Here is a 22,060-nt window from a genome sequence, read left to right on the forward strand (position 1 = left end):
ATGGATTAGTAAAGTTCTGCTCTGTTTACCTCCACCTGTCAGCACTGTGTGTGCATGCGTGTTGCTGCGCACGAGTGTGTGTCCTGTGCACTGAGCCATGAGAAGCAACCGCAAAAACCCTGCATCATCGGTTCTGTCTAGGTGACAGCTAGGCAGTCCCACCCAGAACACACACACACACACTCATGTACACACACTTAAGGCGTCGCTTTTAGATATTTAAGCTGAGCGAATATGTCGAGGTCTCCAGGCCGATCAGCCGCACAGCACACAGAATATTAAAAAAAAAAAAAAAAAAAAAAAAAAAAAAAAAAAAAAAAAAAAAAAATCGATGCCACGTCTCCTTTTCTGTTTCCACTTAAGTTGAGAGGAAAAGATATAGAGATGCAAAGATGGAGACCTAAAGAAGAATGAGCAGGGGAGCATGTTGTCTTGTTGTGTGGTCTCGTGTGAGTGTGAGGGAGCCTCACCTCCACGCCTCACTGCCATCCCTCCTTCCTCCCCCAGCTGCCAGAGCCTGCTGTGGCCTGTTAGCAGGAAGTGTTCTCCCACCTGACACACGTATAGACACAGAACTCAGACTTATTAACAAAATACCCCCTTTAAAATTTACAAAAAGCAATCATTTTTTTAAAAAAAACTTCGGAATTGAAGATGTCCCAAGAGTTTCTGATGCTTAGCTATGCTGGCGTAGCTCTAGGCTGATGAGGAAGGTCACATAATAATGCCTTCTGCACTTTGGTCCTCTTGTCATGTTTCATCGTTTTTTGCTAAAATTAGAACGTAATTTACTGTTCCAGTGTGTCAGCAGCACTTTGCTCCTTCCAATACAGGATAACAAAGGACCCATGGAGGCCACCTCAAAAGAGAACTTCATGACTTTCCAATTGAGTCACTGAAAGTAACTAGAGATGCTCCAACAAACCAATATGCTTTTTACTTCAATGTAAAAAAAATGTTAAAAGGAGTGCGTTCACTTCACTGGAAGCATGGTTCTAAAAACCTCTGAGCTTTGGTTAAACTGGATCTGATGTTATCCAATCCTGATCTCTGCCTTGACAAATTAAAAATAAAGTAATGGAGAGTGTACACCTTCATTTCTGGCACATTTAGTGATTACTAAATCCTGTTCAGCAAGCTGAAAAACCTTCTTAAAGCCTCCACGACTGTAACTGTGGAGGAGCTATAGGGTATTTAAAGCAAACTAATGTACAAATCGGCTAAATAGAAGCTATTGCCCTCACTAAAATGGACATACAGTGCTTATTTTATCTTCGATCATAGGACACACCCTGAGGAATGATCAAACTTGGCAAGGCCGCCCTTGGATGAGAGTGTAATGGCCAAAATGCTCAATGAATCCAAAGTTTAAACCAATGATTATACCTTCTGAACAGACAGGCAAAATAGATCAATGAGCCACATCCTTTTTTAACTTTTCTCAGTTTCATCATTAGTTTAATACAATGTTGCTATGTATTTTTATGCTAACCTTAACCCTAACCCTAACCTTTTGGTTACCGCCAAAAGCACACCATTTTTGACTTTGAAAAAGCATCTTTTTATTTATTGATACTTTTTTGTTTGTTTTTTGCCATCATTTTTCCTTTTTCTTATTTTCTTACATATAGAAATAAAAACAAAGACAAGAAACACATTTAAAAGGCTCAGGGGAATTGAATCAAATTGATTCTGGATATTATTGGTGATACCCAGCCCTAGTCGCTACCCAATACTAGCACATATACTTACAGTTGGAAGAGGCATGGTACAAAATGTCGAAGCGGAAAAAATCTTGTTCCAGGCTATTTCTTTCACTGCTCTTTTTTATAAGACTTGGTGTGATATAATTCTGGCCGGACATAAATCAATAATTTTTCCTTTATGATCAATTTTCAAACGGTTGGCACTTCCGTGAATTTAAAAGGATGGCACCCATACTACACCACCAAATCCAAGTCCCTGATTGATCAGCATTCAACTGGTTGAACTTTCGACGCTCGCTTAATGTATAACCCAAAAACTGACCTATAAACATGCGTAGTGACACATGAACAGGAGAGTTTTAAACGCAAAAGCACAACATAAAGATTTTTTTTTGCGTTTACATGGACTTTTACTTGGAAGTATTTGCTTGAATGCATGCTGCGGAAGCTGGTGTGAACCTAGCAGTAGATGCATTTAACAATAAAGATCTAGACAATACCAAACAAACAAATAAATAAATCACTGGAAACAAAAGAAACCCCAAAGTTTTGAAAAAAAATTGTAAGCAATTTAGGACTAGACAAGACACATGGAGAACAGAGAAAAAGACCGGTGCACAAGAAAGAGTGCAACAACAGTAGAAAGTTGATAAAAAGATGCAAGAAAGAGAGAGAGGGACAGAAAAATTATCATTTAATCTGCATATTTATTTTTTACCCCTGTAGCATGTCCATCATTAATATTTACCTAAACTATGAGTACTGCACTGTAACAGTTAGGTTGACTGACCTTTTTATTCATTTTTACAGTAATGTTTCCCTTGTGGGTTCAGAGAGGGGTGGCTTGTCTAAGTACCTGAATTAGAGATGGAGGAAGGGAGAGGTAATTAGAATCCAATGATTAACGTTCTAATGAGTTTATTCTCCAAGGGGATTAGCATGAAGGCTAATGGCTGCTGTGCTAAAAACATCCCAGAAAACGCAACACACAAGAGACAAAAACACAGGCGCAGGATTTGCGGATTCGGGTAAAGAAGAGGAAATAACAGTTTGATGTTGTTGTTGTTTATAGAGTTTTAGAGTTTACTGTTAAGTTGTATAACCTTGGTATGACCTCAGGCACAACAACAAAAAAACAACCCAAAAACCCAAAGGTTTAGGACAGAAGCAAACGAGAGCAGGGATTTGCAGGCATGACAGCCAGAAACTCTGTAAACCAAAATAAAGAACAAAAAAAGATATATATTAATGCGAAGAAAAGTTAAAGTAAGTGTACAAAATATCATTTACATAACAAGGATTTATAAAAAAGATCTTCTCAGAAAAATTGTACGCAATAAGAAAAAAACAAGATAAAACTATCTTAAGGTCGCAAAGAATAGGTATAAATATGTGTTATACTTAGTTGCCATGACTAAACAAAGCTCCCACATAGCACTGAATTAAATAAGAAAAGCTCATTTTAAAATCACTGCATGGTAGTTTATAGGACATACATGCAAAGGAGCCTTAATTAAAGTTTAAATATAACCAACAAAGAAATAGGAAAGATGAATGGAGATGCAGACAATTAATATAAATGGCTACAGTGAAACCTTGCAGTCATTTCAACCTGTGCAAATCCACCCCAAATGCTGAAGATTTTGTTCAAATAATGAAGAAATTGCTTGTGGTTTTTACACACACACACACGGTTTTTTGTGTGTGTTTGGGTGTGTGTGTGTGTGTGGGGGGTATAAACATCTTTGCATCTTACTTTCAATCATATGCTGCCTGCATCCAGCAGAACATTTGGAATGGGTCGATGACTGGGTTAGAAAAACAGATACAGAGGGTGAAAAAAAAGAGAGTAAAAGTATATATCCTTGTAACCAATTGGTTTTGGAGTGATAGGGAGAGTGACATTCGGGTTGGCTTAGCCCTTTTCTAAAGGAAAAGAGGAGATTAAGACAATCCTCAGTGAGCCACCTTCATTTCACCAAGGTGCTTAGGGAGCCAGGGAGCAAAGAGGATTGTGGGAGAGAGATGGGGCTTCTGGGATAGCGCCGTGTGGATTTTAGAAGGTATTAGTAGTAACGCACTCCACCTGAGAAAGACAGAACAGACTGGAGCACCGACACTGGACACTCTTTGGTGACTCACGCAGTAGCCTTGTCAGACTTTTAACCCACACGTGGAAAATTCTCCATTAAAATACAAATACAGTTGATAAATATAAATGTTTATGTTTGTATATTTATATATCCCAATAAATCCCACTTTGATTGCTTTGAATACAGAAATATTTTTTTTTGTGAACCTATAGTGACTCTTTAAACAAAGAAAGACCAAATGAACCACCTGATGAGTCACTGAAGATGTCTTTAATGAGCAAATGATACCTCAGTTAATTGATCTGTAATAAAGTGTAACTGAAAAGTTTATTAAACTTTAGCGTCTCAAAACAAATTCGTCTTTCCATCTATTTTCTGAAACCGCTGAATCCCTTTTGGTGTCACAGGGTTGCTGGAGCCTATCCCAGCTACTGTTGTGCAAACTCAGGGTACACCCTGGACAGGACACTGGTTTGCCACAGGAGTGCACACAATCAGATTCATAGATGAGGACAATTTAGAGACACTTACCATGTACGAAGCATGTGTTTTGGTCTGTGGGAGGAGTCCCCGGATAAAAACCAACACGATGGGACAACATGCAAACTCCACACTGAAGGGTCCAAGCCGGGATTCAAACCCCGGCCTTCTCACTGTGAGCTGGGAAGGCTATTCACTACAACACTTTGCACCCTCAAATAGTAGCACAAAATGAATTTCAACATGCTTAGAACTGTTTAAATATGTTTTAATGCAATATTTAAATAGTTTGTTGAGAATCTTCAGAGTTGATATGTCTCATTTGGTCAAATGTTTGGTTCTGTTCATGAATGCATCTAAAAACTAGGAGGTGTCCTAGTCCTTTCTTCTTTGACATTTTTTTTCTCTGTCAAATTGCACAACACATAATTTAAAAGGTTGACAGACCAAAAGCTTCAATAACTGTTATGAGAAACACTCAGTAGCTCCTCCTTTTTAACCATGGGCTTTTGAATTCTGTCATAATTCCAACTACTTTTAAATGAAACCCAATAGTCTAATGAAAAACTTTAATCTTGAAGGTAGTAAATTTAAAAGTAGATTAACAAACCGATGAAATTTATATGAAATTTCTTTCGTCTTGATTTTATATAATAAAAAGAAAATGTTTTAAGTGCATGTTGGTATCTAATTACCTGTAATCTTGACCCTTTCTATTTTACACAATAAAAATAGACAGGACTGCATGTTTGGAAATTAACTCTTGGTCAATATTATACTAGGAAAGGTGTAACGTTGCAAAGAAATCCCTGTGTTTGAGATCAGGCAAATAAACTATTGCAGATTTACAGTCAAATCCTGCAATTTACAGGATATTTGTGCAGCCTGGCATTTTGTGTTGCATGCAGAAAATATCACATTACATCCCAGATGCTCTGTAATCACATTGGATTTAACAGGCAAATCTAAAGCAGACAGCTGACTCAGAACTCTGATTACACTTTATTTTGCTGTATGTTGGGATTTTTATTTATTTTTTTATGCAGTGCTATGTTGTTCAGATGCAGCATAATCTCATCTGGGTTCTGCTGGTTTGTACCTTTGACTAAGACATTGAAGAATTAGGGAAAAGATTAAGGTGTGTGGGATAATCTGTGAGGTTGTGGTTTTTGTAAGGTGAAAACATGGATAAGCATGACTCTGAGCATCTTTCTGCAGATGTGAGTGGAAATGTGTAGGTTTGCACATATAAAAGTTTTATTTCGGGAGGTGATTTTGGATGTCTTCTGAATCAAGTTTCTGATTTACGTTTTGGCAGAAAGACACAAACTCCCTCTCTGGAGTTTACATGCTTATTAGGACAGATGCTCACTAGTACCCTGCCATTCTCCCCATGATATGTCATGTTGGTTAGATTAGTTGTCAGCCTCTTTGTTAAAAAGGAGATTTATGTGTTGGTGTTTGGCTTCAGTGTGCAACTGCGTGTATATATGACTGCATTAGGTTTGTGTGTGTGTGTGTCTGGGTGTGTGTGCAGCCTCGGGGTAAAGCAACACGACAGCTGCGAGAGGCCTTTTAAATGATCCACCCTTCCTACTTTTCTCTCCATCCATCCATCCTTTTTTCTTTAACATCCGAGTAATAGAAGCCCTCGGAAGGACCTTTTGATCATCAGTCATAAGTGTGAATATAAGATGCTGGAATCTTTACCTTCCATGAAGGAACATCCCTCTTTTTTTCCCCTGCTAAGTTTAAATTATCCAGACATTTTTACAATCATAATCATTTTTTTAATAAGTGCCATTTTCAATGTTTCATAAGCCAGAGGTTTGCTGCATGACAACTATAGCTTTAATTATTATATTTTTTTTGATAACATGCAAATTCAACAAAATCAGTTAACTTCAAAGTTAGAAGTTTTAAAAACTCTTTGAAAGTTTTTAACCATTAAGACGGTGGGTTTCGCTAATGTTAAACTGCTTTTTATAATACTACACGCAACATCTCTCAAAATCGCTGACCGAAATAGGCAGACTCAGCCAACTTTTTAAGTAAGTGCACTGTTTTTTTCCACGCAGGATAGTAAAACTTGTATTTCTTTTTTTAAATTTAAATTCTATTGAAGTAGAATAAAAAAAGAACCAATAAATAAAAAGTTGGAAACAGTAGGACATAGAACACTATCCAGGTAAAAAAAATAAATAAAAAAACTATTGAAGATCCATTGATCCATTTGCACTGCTACTACAGTGCAAATAGCCATTAAAAAGGCTGTACCTCTTACCTTAATAAATTAAATACTCCACATATTGTCAGTCTCATCAAGTCTGAATGAAAAGTGGTAAAAAAAATAAGCAAATTATTTTTTTCTTTTTTAGTGTTTGAATCTCTTAAAACCCCACATGTCATGTTTACATGTATTTTTCCTTCCTTAAAGATTTATTTTATCGCCAACACTCCACAGGTAAGTCATTTTTAAATGAATGAAGTGCAGGATAAATGACCAGGTATCATATAATACAGATAAATTACAACACTGAAAGAAAATTGGATTTAAATACAAATGTATGTTAAATACAGTAGCGACATCTCTAATAATTACTGATTTAAAACCATTTAAATCCATGTTTTGAGACCAGTTTTCTGCACTTTTTTTTATTCCCGGTTATATAACAGTAACAGGTGGGCATGAAAGGGGAGCCCACAGGGACAGTATGATGGATGGATGGAGGCCACGCTGATGCCAGCTTCTCTTTGAAAGGAAGAGGCAGCTGAAACAGACATTCCCCTCCCTTTAATTTGTGTGTGCTGAGGTTGCTACACTGCTTTGGCAGGGGTGGCACAACCATCTGCATGGTCAGGATGGCGTTTATGTGTGCGCCTGGGGGAAGACGGGCCTGGATAGATTGGTGATTGAGTGTTCAAGGCTGCCTGCGGTAAGTGAATGAAACACTGGTCCTGGCAGCACAACACACACACACACGCACGCACACACACACACGATGCTGAATGAATGACACATTAGGCTACAGTTGACCTGCTTGGAGACAGACTGGTCGCCATGTTTGTTTACAGCTTAGTCTATTTGTATACCAGCAGGCTGCTAGGCCTTTTTTTTTGGTAATCATTCTCATAATTATGAGGGATAAAACTGTTCATTTCATTCTCTTGGATGTGTGCCTGCAGGGTTGTGTTCTAGTACTGGATTTGAACGGTGTGACAAGTGTGTGTATCAAGGAGCCCCTCCATCTCTGTCTCTTCCAAGACCTTTCATGGTAAATAAATATTCTTTTTATAAAGTAACGTTTTTTGTTGCAACACTAAAAGTGTATGTGGGTAACGAGTGCAGAACCAGAAAAAATGTTTCAAAAGATGCTTATTTTAGTTTGTGTTTAAATCTGTATTCCTTCAACAGTGAACTTGATGCTGAACTTAACCTAGAGAGTTTTCAGATAACAATGTAGACTGTTAAGAGTGCATCTCCAAAATAATTCCAAAGTGCCTACATTTAAAAAACAAAAACAGAATCCAGTTTAATTTCTTTAGTTTGTTTAGCTGTTCTTAAAGAACAGATTAGACCACAGAACTTTTTAACAATTAAAGGAGGAAATGAGCACAACTGTCTTTTTTAAATGTGAAATACACTTTTTGTTGAAATAAAGAGACGGGTAAATTAGAAAATAAACATGTCCATGTTGTATGTTTTGCAAAGGTAACAGGGTAACTTGCTATGCAGTTTGCAAAGTTTTTGTATAAATCCTTGCATTAAAAAACTTGACATTTTGGTTTATTTGGGGTTCTAAGTTTTCATTGAAATGAATGCAAAACTGTGAGGGTAATATGGGGTCTATTTATGCAAATGTTTAAAGACTAACTCTGATGGCAATAGTGTTTTTGGTGTTTCTAACATGTCCTTGTGCCATTTTCTCATGATGGATGACATATGTAAAGAAAATGAAGCTCAAAGTAGCATTCCTATTCCGCTCTATTCTAATGTACTCGACTAGATCAGGGGTCAGAATGCAACCTGAGGCTCTGAAGCAACATGCAGCTCTTTTCTCCCTGCATTGTGGCTCTTCAGGTTTTGCTGGTAAGAGTAATAAAAAAGTCAAAGTTGTTATTTGTAGAAAAATTATACACTGTTAAATTTAATAATTGTAAATATTTAAAAGCTATATTTTGTAAACAATATACTTAATGATCAGAAATCATGGTTCTAAAAATGAAATGGGACTTTGCGGACCTTGCTGGGTTTCGGTCAGTAAGAAACTGGACCAAATGGCTCTTTTAGTGATAAAGCTTGCAGATCCCAAGACTATATCCATGTGCATCTTCGTTTTCCTCGTCCAAACTGGCACCTGGCTCAAAACTGTACGGCTTGCTTTTTGTTTTGTTTTGGGGGCTGTAAACTAGTGGGCGAGTATGTAAACAGAGAGCTCTCAGCAATAGCTTCAAAAATTGTTTCAAATTAAAGGCAAAACCATTTTTTCTGTTATTGCTTTTTCCTGAATGTGTCTTTACCTGGGATTGACTAAAATCGAAACTATAGAGACACTACTACATTAAGAAAAAAATGGGAGGAGATTTTTAAAGAAACTTTCACCTACATTCAAATCCTATTTATTCTGAAGACTTAACCTCAGAAATTTTAGGTGAGGGGAAAGGGGGGGTCGGGGTTGCTTTGCGCCAATGGTCGTGAAGCAACTGCGACCCCTACTACTGTCGCTCTGCAGAAATTAGAAAATGATTTTGGCTAAGAGCAGCATAATAATTATTTAATTTAGGGAATGCTTTTAAAATAGATCAAAAGATGATTGGAGTGGGTCTTTAATTAACCAGCTTGAGTTAAAATACGTTACAGGTTCAATCCTGCAGATTTGGCATAGACTACAAGCATATTTTGAGCATTTACAGACAACCTCTTTAAGAAGGCCACTTTAGGTGGATGAGATGTTCTGAGGAAGATATGTTGCCTTTTTATCTTTCTTTTCATTTTTATTTTATTTTATTTTTACAAATGTTGGTCTTTCTTTGACAAGAGTCTTTCTTTGCCTCTCACCAATTAATCTTTAAAGATGCAATTTATTTGTCTACAAAGACATAAGATGGAACTAAAAATCTGCCAAGACTGATCCCAGAAAATTTGTTTTTGCTTTGGTCCTTTTTTATAACCAAAATATAAGAAACACCAGGATCGAAAAACAGATTTATGTTGTCTACAAACTTAAAACAGTCAATTTGAGCACTTTTCTTACTGCTTGACTTCAATGTTTCTTTCATCTTTGCACCCTCTCTATTTCTCCTTTCACTTCTCTTTCAGAGACACAGAGAAACTGCAGAGCAGTAACAGCAACAGTATCTGCTGTAATCACACTTATCTGTCTGCAGGCTATTGACTCTGGTTAACTGAGACCTGCTGTGTGTGTCGGTTCTGTTTCTGTGTGTTTGGCTGTCTGAGGTTTACCTGCAATAGAAAGAAATTTAACTTCAGCAACAATTTTCTTTGATTTGACTTGCTTTTTTGTGTCTATGTCGTATGTAGACACTTGTAGAACTTCTTTGCAACTTTCTGTTAACTTTCTTCTGACTGGGAAACTGAAAAGATCAACACTGAAACCTGTTTAGCTGCTTTAAATACAAACATAAAAAGTTCCAGTTTCAACTTAATTTTTCACATCAAGGTGCAATAGACTAAACATATTATTTTTGTTGGCAGCAATCTCTTGTGTCTTTCTGTCTCTCTTACCTCCTCTCAGTCACCTTTCCACTGCTCCTTTCTGGATAACTCATCTTGCCCCTCACAGCTTCCTACCCGCCCTCCCTCTTCTCCTACCTGCCAGCTGCTGCTCAGGGCCTCCTGGCTCCTACAGTCCTCCCTCGGACAAAAGAATAGCTGAAACCCCAAAAAAAGAAAACAAAAAAGGAAAATGAAAGACGACTATGAGCTCCTTTGTTCCCCACATCCCTCTGCATCATTACCTTGCTCCCTTCATGTTGTCTATCTCTTTGCCCCCGAGGGAGTCTCTGGAGACTCTGGTGCCGCTGTCTTGTCCAACTCCAATACATCTAAACTTCAAACAATGAGCAACCAAACTACAAGATTTAAAAAAAAAACCCTGAAACCCAAAAAGTCTTCCAAAGGAACATACTTTAAGAACCCGTTTTCTTTGTGACACTAGCTTCTAACCTCAAATCAAATCATTTTAGTGGGTTTCTTCAGCTACTTTCTTATTTTTTCCATCAATATCCAAACATTACAAATATTGCTTACATTTCTTGATGTAAAAGAATTAATATTTGATGATTTTAGTAACTAAAATCAGGTCACTGATCATTTCAGTGACCTGATTTTAGTTTTGTCCTGCAGAGTATGAAAAGCTTAAAGGAGCTCTTTTAAATCGGTTTACCTTCTCCCCTATTGCTTTTATTTATTTATTTGGTTTTTCAAAATGTATGAACTACTGTCCTTAAACTTTACCCCTACATTGCAAAAAACATAATAAAAAAATTTGTTAGTATAAATTACGCACAACAGCTCTGTTTTTTTTCCTGTTTCTCCATCTTAATCAGGGGCAGATTTAATTTAACTGCCCAGTAATTGAAACACTTGTTCAACTTTGTTAAAATGATGGAGATATTTAACATCGGGACAAGCCTGTTCAGCCTGTTTGAGACTGTGTGTAAGGCTGAAGATCCATCACCTCGTATGAATATGCTTGTTACATAAACACTAAAGAAAGATTTTTAAATTATAGAAAAATCTTGAAATTCCTTGTCATTAGATGCTAAATTATTAAACGTTTTTCCCTAAATATGTCACATTTTGTGAATATACCCGGTCTTTGAAAAAAAAAAAGAATAAATAAATCAATAAATTAAATAATTCATATGTTTCAAAACTCTGTTTAAAAAGTAAAAGTTCCTAACCCTTTCTTTAAATTGATGGCTTTAATAGATATAATTTGGTAAAATTATACAATTGTTATCTTCTTTGACATACATAATTAACACTGTGATTTTTATTGTATTGCAATCAGTTTCAGTCCCTTTCTGAGTGAACGTCTCTTATGTTCTCAGCCCTGACACATTCGAAAAGAGGTGGGTGTACTTCAGCTTTTCAGTGTTGTCATGTTGCAGTTTCTCTCTGTCTATAGTTACAGAGTTCCTCTCAATAACCTATTGCCCTCAAGGACATTAATAATAAAGGAGGAACTAATTTTGAATTTGACACCGAGGATTACTGGCCTTTAGCTTTACAAAATACCTCCTCCATCAATTATTAAGAGCAAATCCAATAAGGGAGCACAGGCTGCAAGAGCAAACCGTTGGAGGGGCAGAATGAAAGGCCGATGTGGAAACATACTGATTCATAAAGAGAAGAACAGGCGAGTAAAGGCAGTGCAAACAAGTACAGTAAAAGAAGTTTGTTTTTGAGTCCCATGGTGCTGAGATCATTTTTTGATAAACAAAGATGGGTGATGGGACTTGTAGGACCACACAGACTGGAAACTTAAGCTTCAACCTCCAGTTTGAAAAAGAAAACCAGATTATAACTGAATGTCTAAGCAAATATTTCTTGTAAAACTTTGATTTTACTTTTTTATCAGACAAATGTAGGAATACATATTGTTTGGCTTCTGACCTATAGTCTGTCTCAGGACTTTCAGACATATTTACATGTTATGTTGTTAAACTTTTAAAATATAAAGAAATGTGGCAGTTTTAAAAAGTCCTTTAAGACAAAACTTTCTTAATATTAAGTGTAAGTCATTTCTTAAAATATATATATACATATATAAATCTGATGGCAGTGGTTTTAAAAAGTGTTTGTGTAGAGGTATATAGGAAAAGCCATTTAAAGCTTACAGGTGTAAATTCGCTCTCCAACACCTATGATTGCCTGGTGATTACCAGATTGGGAAAACTGAGAGGCTCAAGGATCTATAAATGAAATAAGTATCAAATGTCACTTGGATTGACGTCTAAAATCAGATGTGGCATCAAATGGCTGCCTTATGGTACTCTATCCCTCTGCCTGGTCCATATCCAAGCACGCCTGACAAGGCATCCATTCAATCGGAGAACATCATCAAGATTTTAGCATATTGCTTAGATAGTTTCACTTTTTTTAGCCTGATTCTTGTCATCACATACCTTTGTTAATACTTTAACTAGTCTTTTTTTTTTTTTTGCTTTTTATTGTGGTTTAACTTTGTTTCTATTTGTCTCATAAGGACATGCATGGTTGTTTTGTAGATTGAATGTCAACTTTGGGTGTGTTCTGCCTTGGTGTTAGCTGGGCTAAGCACCAACCCTTCAACATATAGAGTGGAGGAAAAAAGTATTTGATCCTTTGCTGATTTTGTAGGTTTATCTACTTAAAAAGAAAATGACAGTCTGTCATCCTAATGGTAGGTTCATTTAAAAAGTGAAAGATAGAAAACCACTAAGAAAAATCAACTTATAATTTTTATAATTTACATAAACTTATTTGTGTTTATTGAGGGAAATTATTTCAAAGTATTTGAACTTACTTGGCAGAAAGACTTGGTGGCAAAGCCCTTAAGCAGACGTTTCTTGTAGTTGATGAGCAGGTATCTGCACATATCCGGAGGAGTTTTGGTCCACTCTTCTTTGGAAATGACTTCTAAACAAAGATTTGGTTTTCTTCTTCTTCATTGGTTTTCTATAGGTCCATAGACTGGCTGGGCCACTCCATCAGCCTTGCTTTGACTGTTTGTTTTGGGTCATTATCCTGTTGGAAGACCCATCTCCTGGTGGAAAGAAAGAGGTTCTCACTGAAGATTTGACATGGTTCCCATGGACAAGGTAAAGTAGTTCTATGCCCTGTGCAGGAAAACGCCTTCAAAGCATAATATTTCCACCTCTTCCTTCAAACACACAGGTTGAGTTGTTGCCAAAGAGCTCAATTGGTCTCATCTGACCACAGCACTTTCTCTCAGTCACTCTTGAAATCATGAAGATGTTCACTGGCAAACTTCATATGGGCTGGCACATGTGCCTTCTTAGGCAGTAGCATTTTGCAAACACTGCATGATGTTTAACCACTGCAGCATAAAGTATTACCAATGGTTTTCTTGGTGACTGTGGTTCCGGCTGCTTTGAAATCATCAACTAACTCCTGCAGAGATGTTTTAGGTCGATTTCTCACTGTTCCCATGATCATGGAAACCCCAACAGGGGAGATCTTGTTTGGAGCCCCAGACCTGTAGGTGGATTGATGGTCATGTTCCACGAACAGTTGTCACCTTAATTTCTGAATTTCTTGCTGATGGTTCTGTAGTCCATTCTAGTCTTGTGCTGGTCTACAATCTTCTCCCTTAAATCCACTGAAAGCTCTTTAGTCTTTCCCATGATAGAGAGTTTGCAGTCTGACTGACTGATTCTGTGAACAGGTGTCTTTCACAGGTGAATAATTCAAACAGGTGTCCTCAATTCAGGTTGATTGGGAGAGTCTGAGTGAACTAGAACTCTTAATAATTACAAGACGATTAAATACTTATTTACTTCAATGAAATGCAAAAAAGTTGATATAATTTCAATAAAGCTGATTTCTTGATTTTCTCTTTTTGCAAAATTGACAAGACAAGACACATTTATTTTACTGTAGGGTTCAAATGTAAGTAAAGTCTATTAGAAATTAAACTGTGAGGTCAAAACTCAAACAATTCAAGTTATAACAGGCAAATATCTGCTTGTTGAGCATCTTTAATTAATCAAAAATAGCCTTGATTTACCATTTTCTTAAAAAACTGAAAATGCTAAAGTGAGTTTATGGGGAGTTGTGTTTAACCTGGAAGTTTTTAACCAACTTTACTTCTCTTTAAATAGCATGCCGCCCTTTCCTTCAATATCTGCCCCTACCAACTTCTCTGATGGTTGTGAAACTCCTTGAAGCAGCACACTGGAGAAGCTAAATGTGATCTGCATGGGACTGGTGCGTGAGTATGATGTGGTGTGAGGATTACTGGAGCTAATACCAGGTGTTAGAGGGCAATCACCCTACCTACACACACACACACACACACATACACAAAAAGGAACGCGTCACAGCTCGTCTCTAAGCACCTCAGCACACAGATAAAACAAACAACATCCAGGCATGACCATGTGACTCAGTGTGCACGCCCACACAATCAGGTATGCACAAACACACACACGCTTTTGGGCTCGCAGAAACACATTTAAAGGGGAAAAACGTGTATACATCATCATCCGTTTGCATATACACACACACGCAGCACAGTACATTCACTGAACTGGATGGCTGCCTAAGCTGCTAATTACAGCTGTGTGTGTGAACTCTCACTCTCACTGACGAAACAACCCAATATTAAAGACATGAGAGAGAAAGAGACAGAGAGAGGGTAGTTCCCCTTTAATCCATATTTAATGGCTTATTATGGTGCAGCTTGTGGTTGTGTTCTGCTTGTGTTTTCATTGCACTGCTTAAAAAGGATATTTACTTCTCTCTAAATAGTTTTTGTGAGTGAAAAGTGAGCATTTCTGGAGAGATACATCCTGTGACCTCAATGTCTTTAATGATCCTAAAAGTATCCAAAGATAGAAGAGCTCAAACACCTTTATAGACTTGAGTTGCAAAGAAATTACTGATCTAAATTAAGATAATTAAAGTAAGCTTAAATCTTTATCACTGGAACTGTTCCCAGCAACACAAAATAACACACACTCTTTGAACTCTTAAGCTACGTTCACACCACCTTCGGCAACGCTCGCTCAGGCAACCACTTCCATTAAAAAGTCTATGTTCATGCGCCTAAATGGTCTTCCGCGTTCAAAACTCATGTTCACTTTGGCAACTCTGCACTTGTATTCCCTCATTCCCCCACCCCCTCTATTTTTAATTTTTTCTGTTCCTCAAACCCCCCCCCCCCCCGTTTCACATTTTCCTTTCTCTCTTCCCTCTGTTTAAAGAAAAAATAAAATATACATTTAAAACATAAAATGTAACAAATAAATAAATAAAATAATTAACAAAAAAAGGGTTTTATACAAATATACACCCTGGTTATCTGATGATATAATACCTCTTTTTGTAATAGTAAAACTTGTCCGACGCAAAAGGCTTTCAGCTCTCGTCTGTTTGCTCAGTTGTTGGACTGAACAAGTTAGAAAAAAAACAAAAACAACTCGTGTTACCTGTTATCGGGCTTTGAGTGCAAAATGCATGTCTATTGAACTCGCTTTGAAAGCTAAACTCGGTCGACTGACTCGGATTTGGCAGTGACTTATGGAGCGTCTCTTTTAATTCACAGAAGTGCCAAGCATTTAAAAATGGATCAAATTGATTGGAATTTAGAATTGCGATTTGTGACCGGCTGGAATTACATGACACTAAGTCTTTCATATATTGTAATAGAGCTGTGAAAAAAAAGCCAGTGGCAACTTTGATGTTTGCACAACTTCAACATTTCCCTCCAAACTTCTTCTAACTGTAGGTGGCGGGCATGCGCTAGGAAACTGTAGAAAAAGCCCCTACCGGCTTATCCAGAGGGAACACCATGGGCATATATGCCAGTTCTTGAACATGTGTCAAATGTCTGTTGTGTACATGGCTTTGGACCATTTACGCAATGACATGAACTAACTATCTGAAGCTGATAAAAGCAACACTTATCTTTTGTAAAGCGTTGCATATCAGCGCAAAGCTGCTTTTCCCTGCACCAGAATCCACTGGAATTATGTTAACTGCCTATACAGTCGAAGCTTCTAGTAATACAGAATGTCAACACTGGAGCCAAAGCTCTGCTGTTAAAGGGTTAATAATAACATTTGTGTATCTTGTCATGGTGAGGAACACTTGATATGTTTGCATTTTAAATTTTCTGCCATCTTTTGTCTTTCTCTTAAAAGTTTCTGGTGCTTGTTTAAATTCAGCGCTTACTTTGGTGGATTAACATTCTCTTCGGTCACATGATAAGATCACTTTCTGGTTCCTCCCCACTTTCTGATTGGTTAACAGTGCTTTTAGTCACACCCTTGTGGCTATAGTGCTGTTCCTTCTCTTTTTGGAAACATTTGAAACAAAATTTATTACAAAGTGATTTTTTTCTCAGCATAGAAAAAAAATATATCCTGCAATGGACAGTCTTGTGTAGAGATTTGTGTGTGCAGCAAAAATTTACGAACATTTGTGGATTTTTTTCAAACACGCAAGTATGTTTTTTATGCAGATTCTTAAGTTGTTTGTTTTGCAGAGGTGAAACAAGAACACGTTTCAAATATCTTGCTTCTGACTCAGCATCAAAGTCTTTGGAGATAAATCATGTGCATGACCATCAATCTACACATGTGACTGAAGCAGTGACTTTGAAGTGTAGTCACATGCGTGACTTTCACGTTGTGTTTGTGTCACACACAGATGCACACCTACAATCTAATATTTACCAACATACCGGTATTTCGGTGCCAGTTTTGTATGATAATGTTAGACTGTAAAGCACTTTTAGCCTTTGAAGAAGCAAGAATAGCTTTAATAAATAAATATTAGTCATTTTGTTATGAGTGCTGTGGTCTGACAATTTTTTTTCTTGACAGGTCAAAATGACACTCAGGAGGAAAACGAGTCTGGCTTAAAGGCAAAGCAATTGGTTATTGTGTCTCCTATGCATCTAGATTTGTTGTTTCTGTACAGGAGATACTGCATAGAAGAGATTGATTGACAAGATCAACAGCCAATCAGGACGCAGAACACAGTGCACTGTTTAAAAATGAAAAATAAAGTTGCACTGAAAAAAAAACCATGAATCAACGAAATGTGAAAGGTGATCCATAATATATTGGATCACTGTACTGGTAAGAATTTATTACGTATGAGTGATGCTGTATGTTCCTCCTACACCACACTCTGGTAAGTTATTGTAAGTACTGGTCACTTACTGACCACTGCTTGAATCCATAAGTACCCATGTAATAAACACACAAACTACTGTATTGCTGAATTTTTTCATTTATAACAGTAAGGCTGCACACAGGGAATATGGAAGGGGAGCACACTTATTCCATGAACATGATAACGGGCGCAGGACTTTTATCCAAAAACGAAAAATACCCCACACTTACTTAGTTTTGCGTGTTGTATATGTGCTCACTTCCACCTGTCGCCCGCAGAATGCTTGTATAAAAAAACATTGTGTGAATATTTTGCTCTCCGAGCAGTCCACAACTTTGACTTTTTCTGTGGGGCATCTGTGTGCCCCTTACAGGTTTGGTCACTTTTCACTTTTCACATATTGCTGGATATGTGCTTTTCACTGAACAGCCCATATCCACCCCTAAGGGGAGTTGTGACTATGGCTAAAGTTGTAATACTGTAATAATTTGAGTTACCTGCCCTCAAACTTAGTTTATTATTTTTAAATGACTTTGTCAATGTTCTGATTATCTGCTAAATAAGTTTTTTTTGCTCTCCTTTAGGATAGGTTTGGCACTTAAGTGATCCAACCAAGCCTTCACCTTATCTCAGACCTATGAAAATTTACCAACTCTCCTGCTCCTTATCCTGTGGTCCTCCTCAGAACTATCTTATTTATTAGGAAAAACACGTTTCACTGTTTATGCACATTTTACAGGCTTTTGTTTAAATCTTACTGTCAACAAATCTTTCTACTTTTTTGCCGGCTCCCATAGGGGTCGGCACAGTTAATAATCTGCCTCCATCTAAAGCAGGAGAGGGCAAATTTTTGACTCTTGGGCTACAAAGGGTTCTAGAACTTGAACAGATATGTGGCATCTTCTGGTAATCCGACTCATAAGAGAAAGAAATACCTTAATATCTGGGGAATAATATGCTTGCATTTTAAATGAAAATTAATTGATAAGTTTTAAAGCAGAAGATTTTTGGGTTATTTTCAAAACTATGGCTTTTGTTCTCATTTATTTGCCAATTGCACTGATGGGTTGATGTCTTTCAGGTTAAAACGTAAACTTAGATATATGTTTATATATATACGTTCATGTGGTGTTGAAATGATCGGAAAAATGAAATCAGAAAGACAACAAAATCTTCCAAAAGCACATGAATGCAGAATAAATTTCTACACCTAAACAATCATTGGTGTCTTTAGCGTACCATTTATGGATACATCAGAACTACAGGGGGGGGGGGGGAAGAAAAAGGCATATCAATATAATTTATTCAAGTTTAGCAGGAAAGATTAAATAGTTTAACTGGCCGCATATGGCCCCTGGGCCGCTGTTTGCCCACCCCTGATCTAAGGTTACCTTCTTCCTCCTCCTCACCTACACCAACTATCCTCATATACTTTTATTACATTGATGATTTTCCTCTTTAGTGTTCTTCTTGGCCTCTTTTCTGGTAGCTCCAACCTCAGCATCTTTTTACCAACACAATTACTGTCCCAGTTCATCACCTCTTTCTGTCAGCCTTAAGTACCTAAGGTCATCCACCTTCTTCACTTGTACCTTCACTGTTTCACTTTAGTCCCTCTCAGTTACACACAGATACTCTCTCTTGCTGCAACTGCTCTTCATTTCTCTACTTTCCAGAGCAAACCTCCACCTCCACCTGCTCTCACTACAGATCACAATGTCATCTTCAAATAGCTTGATCCACTGAGAAAGGTTCCTGTCTAACCTCATCTGCCAGTCTGTCCATCACCACCACAAACTAGAAGGATCTCAAAGCAGATCTTTGGTGCAGCCCTACTCCTCTGTTGCACCTATGGCACATCCCATCTCTGTCTAACATCTCTCTTACATGTTCTACACAACTTCACTACCTCCCCAGACCTTCTGACAAAAATCCCCAACTCCTCTTTTTGTACACTGTCATAGACTGTCTCCAGATCAGGAGTGTCCAAACGTTTTGCATAGTGGGCCAGATTTGGTGAGGTAATTCTTTGCATTCTTTAAACCCATATAATTATATTAATACTAATAATATTAATAACCCAAATAATAACATTAAATATGAATAAAGTAATTTATGAAAATTTTGTTGCAATGGGATGCTTTTTGTTACTTCGCACAGAACAGAAATACATCTAAATGTGTTTCCCACAACTACAGTGAAACTGTGATTTAAAAACCTGAAATAAAGTGTAAAAAAACTGTTTGGAAAAAAAAACGTGTCAATATTAAATCTGGGCTCACATGAAAAGTAACATGTTACTGACTTTTTCAAAAATAGAAACCACAGACACAATTGTTTTGTAGTTCACAAAAAAAGGAAAAAAAATATCTTAATTTTTACTTGTTATGGCGACTTTTGCTGTCAACTTTCCGTTTCAGTATTTTCAGGGGACATTTTAGAGGTGAGCTAGAAAGTAACAGAAAGGACAACAATGGATTAAGATAAAATTTAGCCAATCACTACCAAAAAATCATACAATTCAAGCAGATTTTTAAAAGTGGTTGGGGCCGCATATTGTTTATTTTACAATGGTGGAAATTTTTAGCTGTGCCACATTTGGCCCATGGGCCAGTCTCTGGACATGCCTGCTTTACATCTACAAAAAACAGTGGATCTCCAAAGCAAGTATCACGTCTGTGATTTTCTTTTTTGGCGCAAAACCTATGACCTCATCTAATAGCTTCCACTACTCTTTGTCATAACTTTCATTGTGCAACTTATCATTGTTTCTCTGTAGTTTCCACAACATTACAAGTTTCTCTTATTCTTAAGAATGGGAACCAGGGCACACTTCTTCTAAATTTCTTAGGAATCCTCTCACAGCCCAGTCAAAAACTCTACTGTCACCGCTTTAAAATACTTCTATATCGTCACTTTTCTACCTCACTGTCAACAAAAGTGGCCTTTAATAAAACACAAAATGGATAGGTGAGGGAACAGATGTTAAAAATGTTTGACAAAAGTGTGTCATGTAGGGGTACAGTCCTCTGATCTGTTTCCCAAAAAGTTCAATATCATTTGATATGTTTATACATCAGCAATTAAATTAAATACACGTAGTTTTAATGCAGTTCAAGTCATTTTAAGATATGCTCCAACAAGGAAAACCAACTTTAAATGCATCTTTTAGCCAGAGGGACTCATGTAACATATCATTTAAAAAGGTTTGCACGATGAGATGTCTTCCTTCCTCTCTCTGATGTTCCATACTGTGTGTTTGTGTGCAAGCATGCATGTCCCCCAATTATTCCCATTTTCTCTGTTCACATGCTTCTAAAGGTTTCTGACTTAGTGAATGTATGTGTGTGCTTGTTGGGGGGTTGAACCAACAATAATGTTGGCCTGAGGTGATGACAGAGAAGGAAGGTAACAGTCGTAGAGTTCCAGATGACTGCATGAGACTGATGGCTCAGACTGATATAATACAGTAATTACCAGACTGAAGAGGTTATCTGTAGTTATGACAGAAGTAACAAGACTCCCACTTGTAGAGACTGCTAGATAGACAGGACGGACGTTCCTAGAAACACCTGCCCCCTGTTAGCCGTTGTTTCTTCCTTCTTTCTTTTCTTCTTGTAATCGTTTTTTGTGAATTCATCAGATATTGACATTTTCTCTGCAGTATGTAAAATTAAAAGAATACAATCATTTGGTCATTAACTTACTATCATAGACTCCCTTTTACTTCTCATTGCATATTTTTTATTATTGTTTCTAATTTACCTTTTTTTCACCCAATGATCAGAAACAAGGCTTTTTTCCCCCTTAAGGACTGTTTTTATCTAGTTAGTCACACTCCAATCATCATAGATCTATTGATTTTCAGTGTTCTCAACTGTGTTTAAGTAGATGTTCATCAGAAATCCCCCCCACGTTGTTGGCAAGGAGCAATACCACCCTCCCTTCCAGTTGCTGAGAGCTCTCTGTTTACAGGCTCTCCTGCTAGCTTGCAGCCCTTTTCACCCCCAACCTAACATTAGAGGTTCAACAAAATTGGCGAACAATATCAGAGCCATCCACCTGTACAGTTTTGAACCAGATGCCAGTTCACACGAGGAAAACGAAGACTTACGTGGATTCTAAGAGTGGATGTAACAGAATGAAGTGGAGCAGGGAGCTTGTGACCCATCCAGTCTATCCTCTACATCACAACTATTCTCTTTTTCAATTGAATTTTTTGTCTGCTCCTGTTTCACAATGATCTAAATAAAGAAATACTCAGAAATGCAATTTTTAGCGTAATTTTTTTAATATATGCCTTCCATCATCAGAAAATGCCACAAAAACACCAAAAAACAAGATTTTCATCCGAGTGAGTCTTTTAACTAATAGTTTTTGAACCCTTGTAAATTAATATATACTTCATGTCATGGCCTGGCAGCTACTCCCTCCTCCCCCCTCCTTCCTGTGTTGCACGCGACCAGCTGGATCCACTCACCTCATCTACACCTTCCTTCATAAGCTCCTCCTGGATCATCAGCCGGTGCCAGTTCGTTGTTCCTCCTATGGTGCATAGTCTGGTCAGCTCATGTTTTTGTCTCAAGTCTAGTAGACTCAAGCTCATGATTTTTCTCGCTCTGCCTCAGGACGTTAACTTTCTGGATCCTCACCTGGTCGCAGTCCTCCTACGCTGCAGTCACGCCGAACCCAGAAACCTCCTGCCAGCCGCCTTGGTTCAAGCTTCGCCACGCCGTCTCAAGAAGCCTCCAGCCAGCGCCTCGCCTCGTCGTGGTTCAAGCCTCGCTCCCACCGCTGTTTTCCCCTCAAGGAGATTCCAGTTCAAGATCCCTCCAGCCTGCTCACGCTCACTCTTACTGGAAGGAAGCTCTGTCAAGTTCCGGTTTAAATTAAACCTCTGAATTCTA

General features: G+C 37.6%; 1 long non-coding RNA gene across 2 annotated transcripts; it reads left to right on the forward strand.

Moving 5' to 3' along the window:
- Positions 1-6,918: 6,918 nt before the first annotated feature.
- LOC105353954 (uncharacterized) lies at positions 6,919-22,060 on the forward strand. 2 transcript variants are annotated; one of them, XR_908658.3, is made up of 6 exons: positions 6,919-7,215; positions 7,466-7,554; positions 12,972-13,108; positions 14,132-14,237; positions 16,859-21,703; positions 21,782-22,060. It is a non-coding gene; the product is annotated as an uncharacterized LOC105353954 (long non-coding RNA). The 2 variants fall into 2 exon arrangements; XR_002289994.2 differs by having other exon boundaries at positions 21,577-21,703.

The sequence above is a fragment of the Oryzias latipes genome, chromosome 4, assembly GCF_053564925.1.
Source record: "Oryzias latipes strain Hd-rR chromosome 4, Olatipes_Hd-rR_3.1".
In the NCBI taxonomy this organism is placed as follows: domain Eukaryota; kingdom Metazoa; phylum Chordata; class Actinopteri; order Beloniformes; family Adrianichthyidae; genus Oryzias; species Oryzias latipes.